Genomic DNA, 20,564 nt, shown 5'->3' on the forward strand with positions numbered 1-20,564 from the left:
GTACGTCAGGGCTGTATATTGTCACCCTGCTTATTTAACTTATATGCTGGACTGGATGAAGCACAAGCTGGAATCAAGATTGCTGGGAGAAAAATCAATAACCTCAGATATGCAGATGACACCACCCTTATGGCAGAAAGTGAAGAAGAACTAAAAAGCCTTTTGATGAAAGTAAAAGAGGAGAGTGAAAAAGTTGGCTTAAAGCTCAACATTCAGAAAACTAAGACCATGGCATCTGGTCCAATTACTTCATGGTAAATAGATGGGGAAACAGTGGAAACAGTGTCTGACTTTATTTTGGGGGGCTCCAAAATCACTGCAGATGGTGATTGCAGCCATGAAATTAAAATTAAAAACTTTCCTTGGAAGGAAAGTTATGACTAACCTAGATAGCATATTGAAAAGTCGAGATATTACCTTGCCAACAAACATCTGCCTAGTCAAGGCTATGGTTTTTCCAGTAGTCATGTATGGATGTGAGAGTTGGACTGTGAAGAAAGCTGAGTGCTGAAGAATTGATGCTTTTGAACTGTGGTGTTGGAGAAGACTCTTGAGAGTCCCTTGGACTGCAAGGAGATCCAACCAGTCCATTCTGAAGGAGATCAGTCCTGGGTGTTCATTGGAAGTTCTGATGCTGAAGCCGAAACTCCAATAATTTGGTCACCTCATGTGAAGAGTTGACTCATTGGAAAAGACCCTGATGTTGGGAGAGATTGGGGGCAGGAGGAGAAGGGGACGACAGAGGATGAGATGGCTGGATGGCATCACCGACTCGATAGATGTGAGTTTGAGTGAACTCCAGGAGTAGGTGAACAGGGAGGCCTGACATGCTGCGATTCATGCGGTCACAAAAAGTCAGACACGACTGAGTGACTGAACTGAACTGAACTGAAGTGAATATGTACTAAAAATATATACTGTATAGAACTTTCTCGTTTCCTCTTTTATGCTTAATTTCAACACAGATGCCATTGTAACAGATAAATCAGCTATTACTTTGCTTATTTATTGCTTATTTTTATTTAAAAACCAGTATATTTGAGGAGGTTCAGTACATCTTCCACATTTCAGACTTTGAGAGGTTTGGCAGGAAGTTGGGGATATCATAAGACTCCTTGGAAATCAGTTCTTGTAAAAGAAAATGTTGGTGGTTTAAAAAATAAAAATTCAGACACAGATGGATCAAATTTATTTCCACACGTATGAATTTGAATGTGAAGTGGTTGACCAAATGCATTTTGCACTCATCTAAATATAACTCTGAATAGTGAATTGAAAAAAAAATGCTGATTTGTGTGTTCTCTTGCTCTTCTAATATTTAGCCATCACCATTTACTAGTCAGTTTTTCTTTGATTTTTTGGGGCCTCACTGGAGTTGCATTTCCAAAGGTTGAGAAGAAAGTTTTAAAATATTCTTGTTAAAATTTTCTTAAAGATTACTTCTCATAGAGGATGCTTCATATAGCCTGTGTCTCATCCCATCAGCCAGTCCCTGACTTCAGTCATAGCTGCAGTAAACAGCTCCAGAAAAGCTCAGCTTCCCCTGCAGCTGACCAAACCTATCTTTTTGTCCTATCTTTTCTTTAAGCTAACACCTTCACTTCCTTCCGTGCTTATCCATTCGACTTGGTTTCCATAACTCATGTTATCTTGTTTTTATTTCTCATCCTATGAATGCCCCCTCTTAAAAGCTGGTGTGCAGAACCAAGACAAGACCCCAGATCAAGGCATAAGAAATTATAATTGTGGTATTGTAGTAAACGAATATAATTTGTTCTCTGCATCCCACCTGCGATATTGTAATTTATAGGGAAAATATATATGTTTGGTTATCTGAATTTGGCCTTCAGCCACAATTCCTAGATAACAGCTTCCCAAACCTTTGGAATTTCCTGAGATAAGAGCAGTGAGATAATACTTGGACTCTTGTCCTCAGTTCTTAAAAAAAACTCTTGTCCTCACTTCTTAAAAAAAAAACTCTTCTCAGTTCTTCAAGGAAGGTGACTTTGGATCCCACTCAAGGTAGGGGCTGGTTGCCAACTACGCAATTAGAGGGTTGGAAATTTGTCTCACCTCCTAATTTCCAGGGAAGAGGAGAGGGAATTGAGGTTGAATAGGACATTGCCTTATATATCTCTTCATGTGGCTGTTGATTCAAATCCTCTAATATCCTTTTATAATAAACTGGTAATCTAATGGGTAAATGAAGTGAGCCTTTCTAGCAAATTAATCAAACCCAAAAAGGAAGTCATTGGAACCTCCAGTTTGTAGCCAGTAAGTAGCATAAGTACCTTCCTGGGCTAACAACTAACATCTGAAGTGGAGGATGGTCTTGTAGGACTGAGTCCTCAACCTGTAAAATGTGATGCTATCTTTTATATAGAATTAGAATAGAGCGGAATTCTCAGACACTGTGCTGGTGTCCTGAGAATTGCTTGTTGGTGTGGGGAAGAATTGGCTTGTTGGTACGAGGAACACACCCCTGTTGGAATTGGGTCTGGAAATCCTTGTCACCACCTCAAAGGAGAAATGCCACATTTATCTTTCCTCTCTCCCTAGCCATTCTCTAGCTCTAGGAGAACTAACCACAGGTGGAGTTATTTTTGCCAAGGGACAGTATGGGCATGGAGACAGTGTATGTGAGTTCCAGCACTAGGAAGGCTGTCTCGGTGCTTCTCAGGAGACTGCAACAGTCGAGCCTCCATTCTACAGAAATGACTGTGATTATGAGCCTTTTCCTTTTTCCTTCCTCCTTATCTCACTCATTCTTGTCTTGTGAGACTACTTTCCAGTTAAAGTACTTCCATCCCGACCCTTTTCTCAGATTCTGCGTTCCAGAGAATCTAAGTCGCTTATATTTAGTATTTTACCTATGATGTGGAATAGTACTTGGACTTAATAGAACAAAGATCAAGAAACATTCATTTCTAGTTCTCACTGAGGTCTCACCAAATTTATAGGAAAAAAAAGTAAGTCATAACTTTTTATTCTGGTTCAGCAGTTCCTTTTCAGGGAATATAATTACTTAGTCTAATTGATCATAAGTAATATTTTGTGTTAACTACAGTGTATGCTGATGTAAATGGAAGAGAGTTACATGTATAAAAAGAAAAATGTAGGTACTAATCCTGACTACCAGAAGTTTACAAAATAATTGGAAAAATGAACACTATGAAATAATTAAACATCATATCAAATGAATGCAGATAAATATTCTGTAAATTCAATGATAAGCACTTTGAAGCTGTCAAAGATGGAAATAAACATAATCATATGTTCTCAATCAAAGGGAAGAAGCAAATATTAAAACATTTTGTAGGGTGAAAAGTAATTATAGTAACACATGGATGAACATATGTTATATGAATAATTTGGCCTACTTATAATTTTTTTCTTTTTTTTAACTTTTATTACATTTTGTTGGCTCATTCACTTTATTTACTACAGGTGGCTACATTTGGAAAATCTTCTAATAAGATAAGAGTTTGTATAAAGTTTTTTCTAACATTGATGATTGATATTCTACTTTTAGAAATTTTAGAAAGCTTTAAAGAGTAGCTATTTTCTTTTAAAAAATATGTAGTGTGTTGCTATACTACTGTTTAAATATTGCACATGTGTCTAAAATTTTTCAAAATATGACAAAGACTTCTAATTTGCTGAAAGATTGAAGTAGCCAATCCAAGGGAAATGAGAAATCTCTAATAAAGGGCTATTTGAGCAGGGCAATTTGATGATCACTTCTGAAACATTTTCTACCAAAATTATGATGAAATAATGTAAGATACCAACATAAGAAAGGATTTCAAAGTAGGCTAGTAACTGGCTCATGTTTCCAGTCCTAATAGTAATTTATTCTGCTCAATAGGAACAATAGAAAAGTAGATCAATACTTGTATGGGTAGAAAAGTAAAGTTTTCAGTATTATAGACAAATAAAAAACATAGAAATTTAGAATTGGAAGAACTTAATATCTACTGTAAATTCTTACTCAAGGAAAGTTACAACATCAAAATGGTTAAATAGAAATTTTCCATCATCTTGTTCCTAAAGAACCCTGGTATTGAGAATCTCACAAGTCAGAAGTCTAGTGTAGAAGTTCCAGCACACTGTTGGAGCAGAAAAAGAAAATCTGAGAATGTACGCATTGAAAAGCATAAAAGGAACAGTTTCACTTTACCCACACTACTCCTCCCCCAAGGCAGCATAGCTCAGTGCCAAGAGAGATCTTCTTTGACCACAGTTTCTCCTACAGGGAACAGAGAGAGTCTGTGAGTGTGTACCCAGCTTTCCCAGTTGTGTGGGTTGCTGCTAAAGAGACCCACTTCTTTCTCAACCTATCCAGAATACTGAAGTAAGAGGTGGGGAGCAGCTGGCAAACTAGCAATCAGGCTCTCAGTGGGCATTAAAGAGATGTGGATCCTAATAACTGTTTTGCAGACTCCATCAGGAAGCCCATCACAAGCTACTGGGGGTGACTTGCCTATTGATCCTTCCAGTTGGTCCCCAGCACTCCATTCACATCACCCACACACACTCCCACTTCGTGCTAGGTCATGCACTTGCCTTCAAGGGCAGCAGGGGTAAGCTTTTTCAGTAGACTAGAGAGCAAGCACAAAAGCTGGCTCAACTCCATGGGACTGAAAGAAAACACACAAACTTGAGCATTCAGCATTGCCCTAGGGAAAGTGAATGGGAGCCTGTCAGCATTCAGCCTGGCTTTGCAGGATCTAGAGTAGGTATACAGTCTTAGCCTCAGGATCCCTAACAGGGCTGACAGAGGTATTTCTCTCCTGAAGCCTTTCAGTAAAGACTGGAGTAGGCAAATGCTTCTTCATATGTGAAGAGAGCAATGCAAGTCATCAGAGGCATGACACACCAAAGGTACACATAATTTTCTAGTTACTAATCCCACAGAAACAGAAATCTGCAGTTTGCCCCATAAAATATTGGGACAAATAGTTGTTTTAAGGAATCTCAGTGAGCTACAAGAGTCAACAAAAGACAGTTTAACAAACAAGAGACAATTGTAGAAAATCAGGAAGCAAGAAGACCTGATTTGTTGAACTTTCTGTGTATACATGTATATGTACCAAATAGAAATTCTGGAGCTGAAGAATGCAATGAATGAAATGAAAAATGCAATAGAGAGCAAGAGCAGACTTGATCAAAGAATAGAAAGAATTGGTGAAATAGAAAGCAGGTCATTTGAAATTACCTAGGCAGAGGAAAACAAGAAAAAAAAGAATGAAAAAGAGGGAAGAAATCTAAGTGAACTATAGGAAACTATCAAAAGAAGTAATCTGTGCATCCCAGAAAGAGAAGAGATGGAAAAGGGGGCAGAAAGTTTATTATTTTAAAAGATGAGAATTTCTTAAATCTTGGGTGAGGTTTACAACTCCAAGCACATGAAGCTTATAGATCTCCAAAAAATTTCAACTCAAAAATATGTTCTACCAAGACATAATAAAATAAAACTGTCTAAAATTAAGGACAAAGGGAGAATTTTTAGAGAGGCGAGAGAAAAATCCTCACATGTAGGTGAACTCCCATGAGACTATGATTGGATTTTGCAGCAGAAACCTTGCTGTCCAGGAGAGAGTAGAATAATATATTCAAAGCGTTTGAAGGAAAAAACAGTCACTATAGAAAATAGTATGGAGGTTCCTAAAAAAATTAAAAATAGAGCTACTCTGGTAGTTTCGTTGATAAGTTGTGTCCAACCCTTGCAACTCCATGGACTGCAGCCAGCCAGGTTCCTCTGTCCATGGGATTTCCCAGGTAAGAATATTGGAGTGGATAGCCATTTCCTTCTCCAGAGGATATTCCTGACCCAGAGAATTACCCTGTGATCCACAAGTTCCACATCTGGGTAATTACCCAAAGAAAAAGAAAACACTTCTATTCATTAAAGCATTATTTACAACAGCCAAGATATGGAAACAACCAATTGTCCATTAATGGATGAATGAATAAAGAAATTGTGTTATATATACAGATCTTCCTTAACTTATGATGGGATTATGTCCTGATAACTCCATCATACATTGAAAATATTGTAAGTTGAAGATGTATTTAATACACCTACATACTGATCATCAAGTTTAGCCTTGCCTGCCCTAAACAGGCTCAGAACACTTGCATTAGCCTCAGTTCAGTTCAGTTCAGTTCAACCGCTCAGTTGTGTCTGACTCCGTGACCCCATGAATCGCAGCACGCCAGGCCTCCCTGTCCATCACCAACTTCTGGAGTTCACTCAAACTCACATCCATCGAGTCGGTGATGCCATCCAGCCATCTCATCCTCGGTCGTCCCCTTCTCCTCCTGCCACCAATCCCTCCCAGCATCAGAGTCTTTTCCAATGAGTCAACTCTTAGCATGAGCTGGCCAAAGTATTGGAGTTTCAGCTTTAGCAATATTCCTTCCAAAGAACACCCAGGACTGATCTTCTTTAGAATGGACTGGCCAGATCTTCTTGCAGTCCAAGGGACTTTCAAGAGTCTTCTCCAACACCACAGTTCAAAAGCATCAGTTCTTCGGTGCTCAGCTCTCTTCACAGTCCAACTCTCACATCCATACATGACTACTGGAAAAACCATAGCCTTGACTAGACGGACATTTGTTGGCAAAGTAATGTCTCTGCTTTTGAATATGCTGTTTAGGTTGGTCATAACTTTCCTTCCAAGGAGTAGGTGTCTTTTAATTTCATGGCTGCAATCACCATCTGCAGTTAGCCTAGAGTTGGGCATAATCATCTGACACAAAGACTGTTTTAGTAAAGTATTGAATATCTCCTGTAATTAATTAAATGCTGTACTGAAAGTGAAAACCAGAATGGTTGCAAGTGTATTTACCATTGTGATCACATGGCTCACTGAGAGCTGCAGCTAGCTGCTGCTGCCCAGCATCAGCAGAGTATGGTAACAAATATCACTAGACCAGGAAAAGATCAAAATTCAGTTTTTTTCTACTAAATGAGTTTTGCTGTAGCACCATCATAATGTTGAATAATTATATAAGTTGAACTATCATAAGCTGGGGACCATCTGATATAATGGGCTATTATTCAGCCATGAAAAGAAAGAAATTCTGCCATTTGTGACAGCAGAGATGGAACTTTAGGGATTAGGTTTCAATGAAATGAATCAGAGAATGACAAATACTGTATGATCTCAGTTATCTATGGAATTTTAAAAATTAAAACTCAAAGAAATGGAGAGGTTGTCAGGGGCTAAAGGTAGGGAAAAGGGAAGATGGTCCCAAAGAATACAAACAGGTTTGTAAGATGAATAAGATCTGGGGATCTTATGCACAGTACAGTAACTAGTAAAGGATACCATATATTTTTTGTGCCATCTCAGTTTTATTGGGCTCTTCCCTGGTGGCTCAGACAGTAAAGCGTCTGCCTACAATGCAGGAGACCTGGGTTCAGTCCCTGGGTCGGAAAGATCTCCTGGAGGAGGAAATGGCAACCCACTCCAGTATTCTTGCCTGGAAAATCCCATGGACGGAGGAACCTGGTTAGGCTACAGTCCATGGGGTCGCAAAGAGTCGGACATGACTGAGCAAGCACCCTACTCTAGTACTCTTGCCTGGAAAATCCCATGGATGGAGGAGCCTAGTGGGCTGCAGTCCATGGCATCGCAAAGTCGGACACGACTGAGCGACTTCACTTTCACTTTTCACTTTCATTCATTGGAGAGGGAAATGGCAACCCACTCCGGTGTTCTTGCCTGGAGAATCCCAGGGACAGGGGAGCCTGATGGGCTGCCGTCTATGGGGTCGCACAGAGTCGGACATGACTGAAGAGACTTAGCAATAGCAGCAGTAGCAGCAGTCTTATTGATAACCTATGTCCACTTAAAAAAATGTACAATGCGAGAGTTGCAAGTTAAGTTTTATTAGGGGCAAAATGAGTACTGCAGCCTGGGAGATAGCACCTCAGATAGCTCTGAGAAATTGCTCCAAAGAGAACAGAGGGAAGGATAAGTGATTTTGATGAATGGGGAGTACATGCAATCAAGCACATATTTTTTTCAGAAAGTTTCTGCTAGTCTTGGGACGCTTCTGCTAGTCATGAGAAATAGTCCTCACCATGAAGGGTTTTAGTATTTTAGTAGATATGAAGAAATACAAGAGTAGGACCTGTAAAATCTGCTCCTAAAATATTTAACTATCTGGAGACCTGTCCTGCCATTTTTTCCAGAGCACAAAGTTCCTCATTTCTTCTATCCTCCCTGAACTCCTTCAGAGGGTGATAAAGGTCAGCATCAGCATGACATGATTTAATCCTTGAAGAGACACATGTTAAGCACCCATGTTGTTATTGTTGTCATTGTTGTTCTGTCACTAAGTTGTGTCTGACACTTGGACTGCAGCACGCCAGACTCCCCTGTCCTCCACCATCTACTGGAGTTTGCTCAGATTCACATGCATTGAGCTGATGATGCTATCTAACCATCTCATCCTCTGCTGCCTTTTCTCCTTATGCCTTCAATCTCTCCCAGCATCAGGGTCTTTTCTAGTGAGTCATCTCTTCAAATCAGGTGGCCAAAATATTGGAGCTTCAGCTTCAGCATCAGTCCTTCCAATGAATATTCAGGACTGATTTCCTTTAGAATTGACTGGTTGGATCTCCTTGCTGTCCAAGGGACTCTCAAGAATCTTCCCCAGCACCACAGTTCCAAAGCATCAATTCTTTGGTGCTCAGCCTTCTTTATGGTCCAGTTCTCATCATAGTTTTGACTAGACAGACATTTGTTGGCAAAGTGATGTCTCTGCTTTTTGATACACTGTCTGGGTTTGTCATAACTTTCCTTCCAAGGTGCAAGCTTCTTTTAATTTCATTGCTGCAGTCACTGTCTGCAGTGATTTTGGAGCCCAAGAAAATAAAGTCTCTCACTTTTTCCATTTTTTCCCCACCTATTTGCCATGAAGTGATGGAGCTGGATGCCATGATCTTAGTTTTTGAATGTTTAGTATTAAGTCAACATCTGCTGGATCATCAAAAAAGCAAGTGAGTTCCAAAAAAAAAAAAAATCTATTTCTGCTTTATTGACTATGCCAAAGCCTTTGACTGTGTGGATCACAATAAACTGTGGACAATTCTGAAAGAGATGGGAATACCAGACCACCTGACCTGCGTCTTGAGAAACCTATATGCAGGTCAGGAAGCAACAGTTAGAACTGGACATGGAACGACAGACTGGTTCCAAATAGGAAAAGGAGTACGTCAAGGCTGTATATTGTCACCCTGCTTATTGAACTTCTATGCAGAGTACATCATGAGAAATGCTGGGCTGGATGAAGCACAAGCTAGAATCAAGACTGCTGGGAGAAATATCAATAACCTCAGATTGCAGATGACACCACCCCTATGGCAGAAAGCGAAGAAGAATTAAGAACCTCTTGATGAAAGAGGAGAGTGAAAAATTTGGCTTAAAGCTCAATATTCAGAAAACTAAGATCATGGCATCCAGTCCCATCACTTCATGGCAAATAGATGGGAAAACAGTGGAAACAGTGGCTGACTTTATTTTGGGGGGCTCCAAAATCACTGCCGATGGTGATTGCAGCCATGAAATTAAAAGATGCCTACTCCTTGGAAGGAAAGATATGACCAACCTAGACAGCATATTCAAAAGCAGAGACATTACTTTGTCAACAAAGGTCCGTCTAGTCAAGGCTATTGTGTCCAGTAGTCATGTATGGATGTGAGAGTTGGACTATAAAGAAAGCTGAGCACTGAAGAATTGATGCTTTTGAACTGTGGTGTTGGAGAAGATTCTTGAGAGTCCCTTGGACTGCAAGAAGATCCAACCAGTCCATCCTAAAGGAGATCAGTCCTGCATGTTCATTGGAAGGACTGATGCTGAAGCTCAAATTCCAATACTTTGGCCACCTGATTTGAAGAGCGATTCATTTGAAAAGACCCTGATGCTGGGAAAGATTGAGGGCAGGAGGAGAAGAGGACGACAGAGGATTAGATAGTTGAATGGTATCACCAACTCAATGGACACGGGTTTGAGTGGATTCCAAGAGTTAGTGATAGACAGGGAGGCCTGGCATGCTGTGGTTCACGGGGTCGCAGAGAGTCAGACACAACTGAGCGACTGGACTGAACTGAACTGAGTTTTAAGTCAGCTTTTTTACTCTCCTTTTTCATCTTTATCAAGAGTCTGTTTAGTTACTCTTCACTTTCTGCCATAAGGGTAGTGTCATCTGTGTATGTGAGATATTGATATTTCTCCCAGCAACCTTGATTCTAGCTTGTGACTCATTCAGCCTGGCATTTCACATGATGTACACTTCATAGAAGTTGAATAAGCAGGGTGACTGTATGCAACCTCGACATACTCCTTTCCCAATTTTGAACCAGTCCATTGTTACATGTGCAGTTCTAAATGTTACTTCTTGACCTGCCTACAGCTTTCTCAGGAGACAGGTAGGGTGGTTTGGTATTACCATCTGTTTAAGTTTCCACAGTTTTTTATGATCCACACAGTCAGAAGTAGATGTGTTTCTGGAATTCCCTTACTTTATCTGTGATCCAACAAATGTTGGCAATTTGATCTCTGGTTCACCTGCCTTTTCTAAATTCAGCTTGTACATCTGGAAGTTCTTGGTTCTTGCATGTACTGTTGAAGCCTAGCTTGAAGGATTTGGAGCGTTACCTTATTAGCATGTGGCATGAATGCAATTGTGCAGTAGTTTGAATATCCTTTGATATTTCCTTTCTTTGGGATTGAAATGAAAACAGACCTTTCCAGTCCTGTGGCCACTGCTGAGTTTCCCAAATTTGCTGGCATATTAAGTGCAGCATTTGCACAGCATCTTCTTTTAGGACTTGAAATAGCTCAGCTGGATTCCATCACCTCCACTAGCTTTGTTCTTAGTAATGTTTCCTAAGGCCTCCTTGACTTCACACACCAGGATGTCTAGCTCTTCGTGAGTGAGCACAGCATCTGGTCATTAAGAACTTTTTTATACAGTTCTTCTGTGTATTCTTGCCACCTCGTCTTAATAGCTTCTGCTTCTGTTAGGTTTCTGTCCTTTATTGACCCCATCTTTGCTTGAAATGTTCCATCGGTATCTCTAATTTTCTTGACAAAATCTCTAGTCTTTCCCATTCTATTGTTTTCCTCTATTTCTTTGTACCTATCAGTGAGGAAGCCTTTCTTATCTCTCCTTGCTATTCTTTGGAACTCTGCACTCAGATGGGTATATCTTTCCTTTTCTCCATTGCCTTTCACTTCTATTCTTTTCTCAGCAATTTGTAATACTTTCTCAGACAACCATTTGCCTTTTGGCATTTCTTTTTCTTGGGGATGGTTTTGATCACTGCCTTCTGTACTATTTTACAAACCTCCATCCATAGTTCTTCAGGACTCTGCCTATCAGATCTAATCTCTTGAATCTGTTCGGCACTTCCACTGTATAATCATAAGGGATTTGCAGACCTACAAGACCTTCGAGGACTAATACCAATAAAAGATGTCCTTTTCATCACAGAGGATAGGAATGCTACGTAGGAAATCAAGAGATACCTGGAGTAATGGGCAAGTTTGGCCTTGCAGTACAAAATGAAGTAGCACAAAGGTGAACAGAGTTTTGCCAAGAGAATGCAGTGGTCATAGCAAACACCTTCTTCCAATAACACATGAGATGACTCTATACATGGACATCACCAAGTCAATACCAAAATCAGATTGGTTATATTCTTTGCAGCCGAAGATGGAGAAGTTCTATACAGTCAACAGAAACAAGACTGGGAGCTAACTATGCCCCAGATCATGAACTCTTTATTGGAAAATTCAGACTTAAATTGAAGAAAGTAGGGAAAACCAGTAGGCCATTTAAATATGACCTAAGTCAAACCCTCTAATCTAGAATCCAATAACTTTTGTACTAGTTAAGGTATTACTCCTCTTTTGTCTCATTCTATGCAGTGGCAATATGAAAATTAAAACATATAATCTACTTACATCAGATATTTTGTATCAAGATTCACAGTATGAATATTCATAAGTATATGTAAACAATTTATCAAATCAAAAATAAGAATAAGTGGTACTATGGTGTTGTGTTGTGGTGTGTACTCCAACTGTGGTGTTGGAGAAGACTCTTGAGAGTCCCTTGGACTGCAGGGATATCCAACCAGTCCATCCTAAAGGAAATCAGTCCTGAGTATTCATTGGAAGGACTGATGCTGAAGCTGAAAATCCAATACTTTAGCCATCTGATGCGAAGAACTGACTCATTTGAAAAGACCCTGATGCTGGGAAAGATTGAAGGCAGGAGGAGAAGGAGTCGATAGAGGATGAGATGGTTGGATGGCATCACCGACTCGATGGACATGAATCTGAGCAAGCTCTGGGAGTTGGTGTTGGACAGGGAAGCCTGGCATGCTGCAGTCCATGGGTTCACAAAGATTCATACATGACTGAGCAACTGAACTGACGGTACTGTAGTCTTCTTAATCCTTTTCTATAATCTCATGCTCCAGTCTGAGAACTACTTATGTTTCTCATGGATCTTCAGTATCAGATGTGAAGCATCTAACTTATTTAAACAAGTTTCAGTATGCTCATATTTCCAGGGAGCTAATTTCTTAAGCATCTCAATTATTTAATATATCTGATATTGTTAAGCTGCTTTTGTAGAGATGTATCTGAAAGTCCCTACTTACTTTGAAATTATTGCCTGTTTCACCAAATGAGATACAGAACTTGGTTCAGTACAGGAATTTGTTTCCATCTTGTTGATTTGATAAACCTCTGTATCTGATCTCCAGAGCTTATTTTAATTTTTTACATGAAATTGCATGACAGTTATATATATTTAAAACTCTGTGATTAGGAGTACAGGGTGTGTAGACAGATCTGAGTTTGAATGCTGGTTCTGCCATTAATTTGTCATATGGTATCTGCCATTGCTTACTATCATTAAACTCATCTCCTCATCCAAAAATTGAGAAAGGAACTGTACCTAAAACCTGAAAGAGATACATTACCAAACTTTGTAATGACTTTGCTCCCAAGTATTTTGGAGGCCCACTATTAGGTTAATATCAAGGAAAGAGAGAGACATTGTTGACTAGACAAAGCATGGTACATTGAATCAGGACTGAGGGTGGCTACAGACTGCAAAAAGAGCACCTGGTGTTTAAAACACTCAAAGTAGTAGTAGCTGCGCCCAGTGGAGCAGTAAAAATAATGAGAAGTACTACACACGTTATACTTCACCCAAGGGACCCAAGAAAATATTTTACTGGGGAAAGCATTTTGCATGGGACTTGAGGGTCCACATTAGTAGGTAATGGCTACCACACAAGGGTACTTAAAAATTGGTTATAAATGAGATCATATCTATAGCCATAGGCTGGCAATACCTAGGAAAATTTAAGTTGCGTCTATGAAGATATAATGTGACATGAAAGTCACTCAGTTGTGTCCAACTCTTTGTGGCACTTAGGCTCAGTACTTGTGATGCACAGGCTTAGTTGCTCAGAGGCATGTGTAGTCTTCCTGGATCCAGGATCAAATCCGTGTCCCCTGCACTGGCAAGCAGATTCTTATTCACTGTACCACCAGGGAAATCTGGAACCTCATTTTTAAATAGAGTCTATCATCTATGGTGTTTTTTGAAGTTGGGCTTTTGTGTATAAGCATCTTGTTGTTGTTCAGCTGGTAAGGCATGCTCAACTCTTTGTGACCCTATGGACTGCAGCACTCTGGGATTCCCTTACTTCATTATCTTCCAGAGTTTGCTCAAACTCATGTCCGTTGAGTCAGTGATGCCATCCAACCATCTCATCTCTGTCACCCCCTCCTTATCCTGCCTTCAATCTTTCCCAGCACTGGGGTCTTTTCCATTGAGTTAGCTCTTCATATCAAGTGACCAAAGTACTGGAGCTTCAGCTTTAGCATCCATCCTTCCAATGAATATTCGGGGTTGATTTCCTTTAGGATTGATGTGTTTGATCTCCTTGCTGTCCAGAGGACTCTCAAGAGTCTTCTCCAGCACCACAGTTTGAAAGCATCAATTCTTCAGTGCTCAGTCTTTTTATGGTCCAACTCTCACATCCATCCTGGCATAAATATGGTTATAATATATAATAATAGTGTACCATTGGAGAAGACTCTTGAGAGTCCCTTGGACTGCAAGAAGATCTAACCAGTCCATCCTAAAGGAGATCAGTCCTGGTTGTTCATTGGAAGGTCTGATGTTGAAGCTGAAACTCCAATACTGTGGCCACCTGATGAGAAGAGCTGACTCACTTGAAAAGACCCTGATGCTGGGTAAGATTGAGGGCAGGAGGAGAAGGGGATGACAGAGGATGAGATGGTTGGATGGCATCACCGACTCAATGGACATGAGTTTGGTGGGCACCAGGAGTTGGTGTTGGACAGAGAGGCCTGGCGTGCTGCGATTCATGGGGTTGCAAAGAGTCAGACACAACTGAGCGACTGAACTGAACTGAATGTATATGTTGCATGTGCTCCGTTGCTCAGTCATGTCCAACTCTTTGCAACCCCATGGGCTATGGCCCGACAGAATCCTCTGTCCATAGGATTTTTCCAGGCAAGAATATGGGAGTAGATTACCATTTCTTCCTCCAGGGGATCTTCCTGACACAAAGGTGGAACCCACACTTCTTGCCTCTTCTGTGTTGGCAGGCAGATTCTTTACCTCTGAGCCATCATGCACTGTGTAAATTTGTATAACATGTTATAAACTAGCTACATGACCATTATTTTTACATTTATAACTAACTTCATTTTGACCACAGAATTTATTTCCTTCCTCCGGATTTCCCAGTCCTTAGACTACCCACACCTGAAGTCCGGCTTGACTCTCTTAGCTTCATCATCTCACATCCATCCAGGCAATCAGTTCTGGCAGTCAACTGATTCATTTTTCTCAGTGTCTTACATTTGTCTTTTGTAATCCATTACTTTGCCATCCTGCAGTTTATATCCTTCTCACTCATTTCTGGACCCTTCAATTGGTCTCCCAACTGACCTTCCTGCCATTCCTCATTCTACCCCCACATACTGCAGGACTGAGCTTTATTTGATCATGAACTTTATTTGATCATACAATGCCAGTAATTTCTACTTTATGCAAAATAAATTCAAAACTACTCATCATAGCCCCTCCACATACTGGCTTCCACGTACTTGAATTCTCACTGGTCTTGTATGAGTTAACCATCAGCTCCTGTCCGATTGCCCTGAGCTATCATCTTCACATTTCTCCCTTCCTGATTTTCTGCAGGTTATCCCTGGAATGAAATTCCACCTCCTCTATAAAGTCAGTTCTACAAACATCAGTCTTCTGAGAATGATGTTAACAGTAAATGCTCTAAGAGTTCAGAGGAGTGAGAACTCTTAGAGCATTTACTGTTAACATCATTCATTCAGTAATGAATCATCTTGTTTCACTGTAATTCCTTTCTGTTTTTTCTTGCATCTTTTCACTGTTCTCATTTCCTTGTCTTGTTTCATAAAACTAGATTATAAGCTCACAAATCAAATCCTTGCAGTCTTCATTATTTAGCACAGCTAATACAAAAACTGGGCTCAGTAATTACTTTCTCAGTATTTTTAGTTTGCCTTTGGATAGGTCATTATAACAAAGAGGTATAGTGTTAAGTCATTTTTTCACATTGTTACCATTTTTTTCTTTATTTAAAAAGACAGGATCACAGAGATAAAATTTGAGGGAAATAAATTGATTAGTCTGAATGGACATAAAGTCTCAAAAAAAAAAAAAAACTATAGCCATGTTCTTTTTACTGACATTAATTTACAATAATGACCATTCATTAACATAAGTTGCCCATTGTTTTACAGTGCAAAACCAAAAAGTACATTTTTTCTTTCTCTGTTGACATCCCAGAAACTTAGAATTTTTGTAGCGCATATCTGTTTTGAGACTATAAAGGGGGTTGCAGTATGATAGTTTCAAGGAAAACAATGCGTTCTTAGTAAACTACTGTTAAAGGCATGGAGATGAATGAATGTATTTTGCCAAGTACAACATTAGGAAGTGCTCCAGTGAAGCAGTGAGCAATTTCCACTCTAGGGGCTTACCTTAATCTTATGAAAACCGCCACCCAGGCCCCCAGCTTTCTTTCTTTTTTTTTTTAACCTCCCCTTTTTCTCTTTTTCCTCCCAGCTTTATTGTAGTGACAAATAAAGTTTCTTCACTTCCATCTTCACTTCTCCTGAAAGTGAGTGATGATGTGTACATGCACACAACAGATATGAATGTTTTATCCTTGACTCCAAACATGCACGAAGGTTTTCCTTTCTCTTCTGACATTGATCATACCTCAAATATGCTCTGTTGAACAAACTTCCAGTATCATCCTTGTACTCACCTAGCATCTAAACCCTAGGCAGACTGTGATTTGTACTTAGCCTTGACTCTGAAAGCCCACACTGGCCTCATCTCCTCAAGAACTGATACGACACTTCATTTTATATGTTTGCAAACCAAATGCCTAGAAAGGTTTATCAATCTGTTAAATACCACAGCAAGTTGGAAACAAACCTAGACTGGGGTTTTATTAATTCAGGAAGCATAAAATATTAACTGTAAAGTGTATTGACATATCTTGGTTACATATATTTATATACGTACGTGTGTGCTATAGGTTTAGTTGCTCGGTCGTGTCCAGCTCTTTGCAACCCCATGTCTTCTTCCAGGCTCCTCTGTCCATGGGGATTCTCCAGGCAAGAATACTGGAGTGGGTTGCCATGCCCTCCTCCTCCAGGGGATCTTCCACATTGCAGGCAGACTCTTTACCATCTGAGCCACCAGGGAAGCCCTTATATACATATATGTAAATATATATTTGTATGTGTGTATCTACTCATATATAAATGGCTCCCAGAAATGTAACTTTCTTAACCAGTTAAGTAATTAATGGCTAAATTCATCCTAAATGAATAAATAAGTAATCTAAGGATGTAATTAGTCCACTTTGAGCATCAGTCTTTAGTGGAAATATGAAATCTGTTAGGCTATCAAGTATTTGGCAAAGACATCAATGAATGCTAAACCTCTTTAAAGATTGGTAAACTATACACTATCATGTATTTGTGATGACGAAGAAAGATTCCTTTTAGATCATGGATGAAAGTGAGATTAAAACATTTTAGTTTTATAATTGGAAATTTGGCTGTGAATCAGACAAACTTAATATTTTAGGGCCCAGCCTACCAACCGACATTAAAGTTAAAGGGCTGTCTAACTGCTTTTAAGTAGTTAATAAAAGAAGTGCAGTTGACCATATAATCAGAAACTCAGATTCCTACAGTTAATTATCAGAGACAATGACAAAATTAAATACTTAGTCTGACTCAATGATGCCTGTGGTTTAAAGAAGCTAGGATGTTAATATGTTTTAGCTATAAACATAGTAATCAGTATCTCCTTCAACTACATATATATGTCTCCTTCAACTATGTATGTAGAAGTATCTCCTTAAAAATGCCGTCAATCAAAATGTGCTCCCTGGCTAGATGGCAGGCGGGCAAGACTGCTGGGTATGCACCGTCCTCAAATGCACAAGCAAGAGAGCAGGTCCTCTGTGCCTCTTGGGCCTCTGGTCCGCATCATGGCAGATTCTGGGTGCCCCTGGGCCCCCAGCTGCTGGTCTGCCTGCACCGACTTCTCACTCACCAGAAAGGGATTTCTCCTGTTTGCTGAGAATATATTGTGCCTGGTGATTCTGATCTGCGTTCGTGCTTCGACATCAGGGTACTCCTTGTCGGTGATAGAGATGACCTTTGCCGCTATCTTTGCTGTCTACATGTGTGATCTTAACACCAAGATACAGATCATCAACAGGCCTTGGAGTGATTTCTTCTGAACCATTGTAGCGATCATCCTCTACCTGATCACCTCCATTGTGGACTGTGGTGCTTGTTGAGAGAGGAAATAACTCCAAAATCAGAGCGGGGGTATTGTCCTTGTGCGCTGCGTGACTCTTTGATTATGATGCCTACATTACCTTCCCCTTCCCTGATAGCTCAGTTGGTAAAGAATCTGCCTGCAATGCAGGAGACTTGGGTTTGATACATGGGTTGGGAAGATCCCTGGAGAAGGGAAAGGCTACCCACTCCAGTATTCTTGGGCTTCCCTTGTGGCTCAGCTGGTAAAGAATCTGCCTGCAATGCGGGAGACCTGGGTTTGATTCCTGGGTTGGGAAGATCCCTGGAGAAGGGAAAGGCTACCCACTCCAGTATTCTGGCCTAGAGAATTCCACCGGCTGTATAGTCCATGGGGTTGCAAACAGTCAGACGGGACTGAGCAACTTTCACTTTCGCTTGTTGCAGCAAAGACATATAGCAGCCCCTACTGACCCTGCAGATGGCTGGATATAGGTGAACTTTCTTCATTTCTCTCAGCAACCTGCAAATAAACCTTGAAATAAATCCTTCCCACTCTTACAACACTCCCAGTCAACTCCCCAGCCTCCTATTGAGGTAAAAGTGCCTTTATCGTAAGAATTTGTCTTCTAGCCTGCTAGCCTGCCAATCAATGCTCCTGGGTATGTCTGCCTTTGTGGGTGTGCCTAGGCCCGCCTACTGCAGTATCCAGACAGACATCAGTTCTGCCTGGACAGTGCCCCCACCTAACAAACAAAATGACAGAAGAGGGTACCTCAGATTTCAGACTATAGGCCCCATGTTGTGACCCACTCTAAATAACATCCTCAGGGTGTATGTGGGGTGGAGAGTGTTCTGTGGGGGAATAAATAAATACGAGGCAGATTATTGAGCTTCCCAGGTGGTGCTAGTGGAAAAGAAGCTGGTGGCAATGCAGGAGACGTAAGAGATGCCGGTTAGATCCCTGGTTTGGGAAGATTCCCTGGAGAAGGGAAAGGCTATCCACTCCAGTATTCTTGCCTGGAGAATTCCATGGACAGAGGAGCCTGGCAGGCTATGGTCCATAGGGTCGCAAAGAGGCGGACATGACTGAAGCTATTTAGCATACACACATGCAGATTATTAGAAAAACTATTACTGCTATTGGCTTTAATACTGAGATGCTATAATCTCAAGCATTTTCATTCATTATTTTCATCATTAAAACAACTCAATGAGGTTGATAGTATTAATTACATTTTGTGTGTGAGCAAACTGAAGCTCATAGATGATAGGTGACTTGCTTAGTCACAGAACTATTAAGTGGCAGAGTTGGGATTCAGGCCTGGGTCTTTCTAGTTCTAAAGATTACATCTTTTGATTATACCATACATCTAGAATACAGTTTTTCTAAGATTGAGGTGGAAAAGACTGAGGATAAGAGAATGAAAAAGTAGATAGCGTAGTCAGGCGTTTATTTGAGACTTGCAAAAAATGACATAAATAACAGAAATGGCAGAAAACACATGTAGTTATATGGTGAATTACAAATACACTTAGTTATAGATTAAAACCAATTTGCTGCTTTTAACTTTATAAATCTTGAAAGCTTCCAAGATTTATACTTAGGTAACCCATTCAGCCACACATGCTCACTCTGCTAAACATCGAAAATGAGAAATACATACAATTCATCAAAGAAGAATTTAAATTTTGCTTCAACTGGACTTTGAATTTAAATAGATGTGTTGAGCTGAGGGCATACAGTTTAGGATTAGCTATTCCTTGGAGCACACGCATATGGAACAGTGGTCAGACCTGGGATAACACTCATGCCCCAGATTGGCTGGCAGCAGTTTTGACTCAGCAGATAAGTAGACTTGAGTGCCTAATCATAATTGCTTGACTAATGATGTATGTGTTTAATTGGATATCTGTAATGATTAAGAGCAATTACTGTTTTTCAAGTATTATATTGAACCTAGAGCAGATATATTGCAAACATTATTAAGGTAATAATTGCTCGGTAAACATTTCATTTTTATAAGCACATTGTGCTTACTCTTAAAAGGCTCTAGAAAATTGGTTTTTAATACCAGTGGCTCCATTATTGAGGCATTACTTCCAGGAATGTTATGAATATTTCATTTGGAATTTGAATAAGAGCTGTCTTTTGTATCTAAGGTATCCAAAGTAATGCATTCCATTCTGAATTCATCACCTTTCCCCATTTCTCCAAATGTGCACTGCCATTTTAGGAAAGGCTCCAGTATTGATAGCCTTAACTCAGACTTCTTTTTTATTACCATTCTCCTCCCCGCCCCCGGGCCATCCAGTTAATGAAGTCCACTGACTTCCCCCTGAGACCTTCTCCCTCTTATCCATTCTTTATCTGCAGCCACAGGGATCATTTTGGAATAAAATTTGAGCATGTGAGCTCTCCTGCTTAAAGCCATTTAGTGGTTCCTAGTCATAATTTTTTTTAAAACGCTTATAATGCCCCCACCACATGGTGCCTGCCTAATTGCCACCCCTACCTGATGCCACTCCCAAGCTGTGTTATTCTGGACTCCTCTCACTTCCTTGAATCTGCATCGCCTTGCTCTACTTCTGAAACTTTGTCCCTGTTTTCCTCTCTGTCTTAAATAGTTCCCCTTCTTTTTCTGCCAGGTTCAGCACCAA

At 40.2% G+C, this 20,564-nt stretch overlaps 1 protein-coding gene and 1 pseudogene across 2 annotated transcripts in view; one reads left to right on the plus strand and one right to left on the minus strand.

The window, feature by feature from the left end:
* PPP1R1C (protein phosphatase 1 regulatory inhibitor subunit 1C) overlaps positions 1-20,564 on the minus strand; it is a 122,765-nt gene that overhangs the window by 79,454 nt on the left and 22,747 nt on the right. The window lies entirely within an intron of this gene.
* On the plus strand, positions 17,630-18,398 carry LOC138077201 (proteolipid protein 2-like; annotated as a pseudogene).

This window comes from Capricornis sumatraensis, chromosome 3 (genome assembly GCF_032405125.1).
Source record: "Capricornis sumatraensis isolate serow.1 chromosome 3, serow.2, whole genome shotgun sequence".
Lineage (NCBI taxonomy): Eukaryota > Metazoa > Chordata > Mammalia > Artiodactyla > Bovidae > Capricornis > Capricornis sumatraensis.